Here is a 7,046-nt window from a genome sequence, read left to right on the forward strand (position 1 = left end):
CCATTTCACATATAAATTGGGTCTTTAAGAAACAAATATAAACTGCAATTTTAGTTCAGATAGTCTTAGAGATAATTAACAGGCTTCCTCCACAGATTTTGGACTCAATCCCTATAAACATGGTCAAAGACAAACCACTGCTGAAGTTCTAAACCAAAATGTCTACTAGACTGCCTATCCCTGAAATAGCCTGTACAATACTTTCTAGCTATTCAATTTGCTTCCACTGGATATTCCCTGTCAGTGTTTTGTTCCATGGGGATACAGTTCAGTGCACACGACCCCAGGACCTGTGGCTGTACCATCACAATCAGCAGTCAGTGTCCCTGCCCTCCTCCTCCTCCCTGCCAACCTTACTAATCATCACATTAAGGGTGAGAATATAACGGAAAGATTCTGGGAAGTAAATATCTCCCATACACATCTGAAACCAGCTCAAGAACACAGAGACGTCATGGCTTTTTTTCAACATTTATTTAGGTTTAGGGGTGGGACTGGGAATAGTATGCCTATCAGAGCTCTTCCACTCCTATCCCACTTTTAAAAACTCTCTCTCAGGAAAAGAGGGGGAAGAATTCAGCCATATCCCAATCAGCCATTTTTGGACAGCCTCCTCTGGTCTTCTGGAATGCCAAGAAGGCTGAACTGCAGCCTCTGACTCTTCAAATGTTGCTTATTCTAGGAGATCAGAAATGCCTTCCTAGCATCCAAGGCAAAAAAGAGGACAAGATAGAAAAATAATGAAAACAAGGCTATGATAGAAGGGACTATAGATGCAAACAATGAACAAAGTTGATTAGTATTATGCTCTATTCAGCATCACACAATTGTAGTGTTGAAGAACGCTATTTAGGCTGTCACCCTGCTTAGTACAGGAATCCATATTAAAGCACCCAAGACAGATAGCTGTTTAGCCTCTGCTTGAAAACATCCAATGAAGTGGAATCTACCTCTGTGGGTAACTGACTCACAATCAACTTGTGTGTACTGTTTTTCATAATATTCAACCAGAATGTCTCTTGTAGCAGTTAAAGTACCAGGCTAGAAACCAGGAGACTGTGACTTCTAGTCCAGCCTTAGGCACAAAGCCAGCTGGGTGACCCTGGGCTAGTCATTTTCTCTCAGCCCTAGGAAGCAGACAATGGCAAACCACTTCCAAAATCTTGCCAAGAAAACTGCAGGGACTTCTCCAGGCAGTTGCCAGGAGTCAACACTGACTCAAAGGCACACGTACTATTATTTTTTAAATTCTTATCTTGCACTCTGAAATCAGTAATAGGTCCTGACCTTTTATATAACATCCTTTCAGATATCTGAAGAATGCTATCAAGTCCCAACTTTTCTCAAGGCTACACATATGCACCTTTTCTCAATTTCTCATCACAGGGCTTACATTCTAGGTCTCTGATCATTCTCACTGCCCATGTCTCAATCTACAGTATATCAATTTTTCTTAAACCTTCTTCAAATGAGGTATCCAGAACTGGACACAATATTTGAGATGGGGTCTGACCAAAGCAGAATCATGTGGAATGATTATTTCCTGTAAGGGGAAATTCCTACTTTTGTTGATATAGCCTAAAACTTCATTTGCTTTCTTTGGAGCCATATCCCATTGCTCACTTACTTTAAGTTTGCATTCAACTATTAGTTCAAAGGATTTTTTATAAATACTATTACCAAGCCTGGTATTCTCAATCCTATTCTTGTTTTCCTAGTAAAGAACTTCATACATGTCTCTGCTAAATTTAACGATGTTAATTCCAGCTCATTTTTCTAACTTATGACATTAGTTTCGAATTTATTTCTGTCCTATAGGATATCAGCTATTACATCTAATTTTGTATCACTGGCAAATTCTTCTACTTCTTCATCCCAATTAATGAAAATATTGAAGAGCCAGAAGAGCTACAATTGAACTTTCTGGCATCCCTTTTTGGTGAGGAATCATTGATGAACGCTCTTTGAACACAATTTTTGAACCAGATAGATTCAACACAAAAGGAGAACATTCTATCAACTTTTTCAACAGGTTTCAACAAGTTGTGTTAAACAGTGACCAGATATTTAATCCTCACCTTGCAACTTGCCTTTTTCCTGAACTGATGTTTTCAGTGAATATTCTTCCAGAACTTCTAGCGATTAAAGACTAAGAATGAGGATACCATCCTCAGTCATGCATACCAAATAAAAATACTTTTTTCCAGATTCCAGCAGTATAAATGGAGAATCAGAATATTTTGTCACTATGAACATCTCGTTATATTTTCTAACACTGAACATTATTTAATTATTTGCTGAGGCTTATATTCCACTCCAGTTGAAAATATCTGAGTGGCTTCAAATGTCACTTTGAGCTTCTGAATGAAAAGTGAGATATAAATCAACCATTGTTCTCCAAGAAGGAATAGCTCATAACCATTTCCAAAAGACTTTCTGGAAGAACAAGGTTCCTAACCCTTCCCTGCTAATTTCAGATGAAATTATTACCGTACAAGTTAAATTACACTGCTCCAAAAAATGTTATTTGGGAGACCTGCTTTCTTAATTTACTTAAAACATGTATCACTTTTTTATTCTGTTTGGCTGCTTAAAAAGCACCCCATGCAACTATAACTCACCAATGAAAGAGCTACACATTTACCTTGTATTCGTTAATCTGTGATTTCTATGGGGAAAAGTCTTTTATCTTATGACTAAGATCTGATCAAAAGCATTTGATGATTTGGCAATCTTGTGAGATTCAATTTTTTTTTTAATGTACTACTTTAATTTTGGAGGTGATGGACACACTGGAGCATTCAAGCAAAAACATTTATAAATGTCACTGTTGATGAACACATCTATAAAATTCTAGACATCACTTGCACAACTTACTGTAAAAGGATCTTCATCTCGCATTGGCAGAAATATCAGCAACCTGCTCATTGGAAAATGTATTCACGGAAATAAATACATGAATATTTGTAACAATTCTGTTCTTCCATCCAATTTATTCCAGCCTTATAAATCTACACTCAAAAATGTTTTTTGCTTTCTGGAATTTCAGAACTAAGAAACAATGATCTTGTTGAATAATTTCCCTTCTCTTTCACAGGTACACTGGTTGAACTGTGTATCTCCATGGTTTCGTATTCCAAGAATAAGCTTAAAGAAACCTCACTTCTTGATCAACTGAAGTTTTCCATTTCATCCAAAGCTGGTCAATCTGTTAAATTTTAACAACAGCCATAGAAACAAGCCTATATTATTTTCTATTTTATGAAGCTAACACTTTTAGTCAATGTTAGTAATATTTTAGGATTCAAATGATCCTAAAGTAGTACTTATTAGATTTATGTCCTGCCTTTCTTTCAGGAGTTCAAAGTGGCATGCACAGCATTCCCTCCTCCAATTTTTCTTCAAAACAGCTTGGCTGAGATGGATTGGCCCAAAGTTATCAAATGAGTTTCCATGGCTGAGGGTAAACTACTGACATCCAGTGTGCCTGTCTTAATATGGTGATACACACACACACACACACACACACACTTTTACTTATTTTTGTTTCCAAGGAAATCTTACAGACTTCATACACTATTTAAAAAGAAAACATTTACTTAAAAATAATCATATAGGAGAAAAATGCAAATTATAGGTTCATGTACAGGTAGTCCTTGACTTACAACCATTCGTTTAGTGACCATTCAAAGTTACCATGCCACTGAAAAAGTGACTTATGACCATCCTTGCACTTACAACCATTGCTCTGTCCCTGTAATCACATAATCAAATTTTAGGTGCTTGGCAATTGGCATGCATTTACAATGGTTGCAGCATTCCAGGGTCATGTGATCGCCATCTGCGACCTTCCCACCTGGCTTCCAACAAGCAAAGTCAACAGGGGAAGCCAGATTCACTTAATGACCATACAATTCACTTAACAACTGCAGTGATTCACTTAATGGCTGTGGCAAAAAAGTTGTAAAATCAAGTGTGACTCACTTAATGACTGCCCCGCTTAGCGACAGAAGTTCCAGCCCCAATTGTGGTCATAAATTTAGTATTACCTACATATGAAGGTACATTGGGCTTATCCAAGTTAGTGTCCAACCCTATGCACGTTTGAGAACATAGGGATTATGATTTGTATTAGCAAACACATTCATGTAAGCATCAGATCTAGATGAACTTGAAATATGATTGAGGCTCTCTGTGCTATGGCACTCAGAAATATATTTATACACAATGCCAAGACATTAGATGCGGAAGAAAGTGTCTTTATCTTTGAGGCATGAGAGTATCTATGGAACTCCAACAACCCGCTCTAATATAGATTGGCTGAACATAAACACAAATCTTGCCTACTGCCACTTTATCATTGTTTTATTATACGGCACTCATTTTTGTATGTGAAAAATGTGAAACTCTTTATTGTTTTATATATGGATACAATGTTGCCCCACTTTCTTTGCAGCTGGATACTGAATCTATGTGCATTATTTCTCATATTCCTTTAGGAGCTTACAACATCTGGAATGAGAAGTTTACGAAAGGTTTATCATAAATCAGGAATCTGGGCCCAGAACAATTATGCTAACAAAACCACATTTATATATTTTGCAAAAGAAAAACACAGGAAGTGACATAGGTATAAATATAAAACCATCATGATCAAAACAAGTGGCATCACTCCATATATATGATCAACTGGATAAAAAATGGAAGTTATTCAAGAAACTGTAAATGTAAACTATATTGCAGTGAAGGAAAGCATACCAGGGGTTGCTGTTTAATGAAATAGAAAAAAAATGTAAGCCAAACAATAAACTTCCAACATTTCCTATATGCGTATTACAAGTAAATTAATACTCAGGCACTATAGCTCTTAGGTCTATTAATGCACTTACAATATTCTTGTTGCAAGGTTTTTACATGCCCTTGATGCAAAAAGTACACACAATGCAGAGCAAACAAAAACTGTAACACTAAGGTGCTCTATACACAGATACCATAATTCATAGCAAAGCCTAATGGCAAGCATGACCTTGCAATTATGTCTGTGTGGGAGATCAGTATTCCTTCAGCTTCTTCTGATGAATGGTGGCAGCACCTAGAAATCCAAACTAACGGACGAGATGAGAACTCAGGCATCTTTAAAGAATAAGTCTACTGAAGTAATACTGATTCTTCGTAGAAACATTGTCCTGTGCCACATTAATTGACTTAACAATTCAAATTAGGGAAGCTATGCTTCTTATAATCCAATGTTACAACACTATTGTTTTTAAAAATAGTGTGCATAGGAGTATTGTATCTACACTCTGTATTAAGGAACAGAATCTGGACAAAGCTGGAAGGTTGCAGACATAAAGCTATATGGAATAAAACTAAATTTTCCAGTTTGCGGAAAAAACATTTTGATTACAATTAGCACTGTTTATCCATCCTTGCCATCCTCACCACAGAAGTATAATTCCTATAACATTTTTATGACTACTACAGGGCACAAAAGACAGAATAGTTTTCTGATTTGCAAAAAGCTTGGCAAAAGCACAGAAAAAAGCAAATAAAACCTGGTCCTTTTTAGATATTTTGGACCAAATACACCAGTTTGGCTATGGATATACAGTAGTTGTAATGCCCAAGCTGGAAAACAGAAGATTGTATGCGCCGTTTAAATATCTCATTCTTTCAAAAATAGTTACTCATGAGGTGGCCCCTCCTATAGCATTACCACAAAATTCTCATTTTTCTGCATCCCATTATTTAATTTACATTTATCAAGTCATTTGCTCGGAATGTATCTACGTATATTTTTCTGCACTGTTTAAATGTATCCTTATGACCTGACTGCAAAAGGAGGGTTCTTTGTGGTTTCTGTTTAAATTATTTCATTATTTCTTTGTGAAAATAAAACTAAATTTGGGGGAAAAAAACCCCTCTCCCAATCTCTAACTCATGGGCTACAATTCTAACAAATAGAAAATGCCAACAATATCATCATCACTGTAGGTTAAATGGAGTAGCTACCTGAAACAAGGCACATTGATAAATACTATTTGTCTTGTACATATTGATCCATAGTGATTTCTACTATACTATACTATAATATATTGACAAGAAGTTAGGCAACATGGCAATACTGCAGCTTCTTAGCACTATGCCTGCAGCCTAACACAGTGAAACACAGTGAAGAACTGAAGGAAGTAAAAAATAGATTAATGTTGGATAATAACAGCAAGCACAATTTTTGCATAATAGTTTCATAGAAGAATGCTAAGAAACATCAGAAGTCACAATCATTTTTAATACTTTCAGTATACTTTCTGGCATGGGAAGGATAATAGAATTCAGCATTAGCTATACAGATACGAGTTAGGATGTCACTGCTCCAGTCAAAAAGATGTTTGAGATGCATGTTAAGAAATGCCATTTTCAGATATATGTTTTATCAATTTCAGTATTACACTTGCTATCTAAAATGGTTCCACTCAGGTTTGTCTAATAATGTACTTTATTACCACATAAAGTAAAGCATTTATACAAATGAATATAATGAGAACATATACATGACAGAACACAGCAAATACAATGTTTGCCTATTTCCCTGATGTGGCAAGGAATCACAACTGTATTATTAATCCTTTTCAGTGGTAAACAAATATCAAAGTATTATGGATTAATGAATATGAGTACATAGTGATATAAATGTCCAGAGATTAAGTACATTATATATGTACATTGATTGAAAATATACTGAAGGCTGTTACATTTCCATGAAAGTTTTCTGCAGTTAAGATTAAATAATATTGTGCATCTGAAAATGAATGTAGCCCATAAATACACATGTAGCAATTATATTGAATAAGCATCCAAAGAATTCAAGTTCACACCATTAAAACCATATAGCATTAAACCTTATTTTTACCTGTGTTTCAGCTTCATCTGGGCTACAATACTTCCCCATCACTTAAAAGCATTGTCTAACCATCACTGAAGCAATATAATGACTGTCCTCATTACTGTTACATTAGCACAATGACTGGATAACTGATAAACATGCA

The sequence above is a fragment of the Candoia aspera genome, chromosome 5, assembly GCF_035149785.1.
Source record: "Candoia aspera isolate rCanAsp1 chromosome 5, rCanAsp1.hap2, whole genome shotgun sequence".
Taxonomy (NCBI): Eukaryota; Metazoa; Chordata; class Lepidosauria; order Squamata; family Boidae; genus Candoia; species Candoia aspera.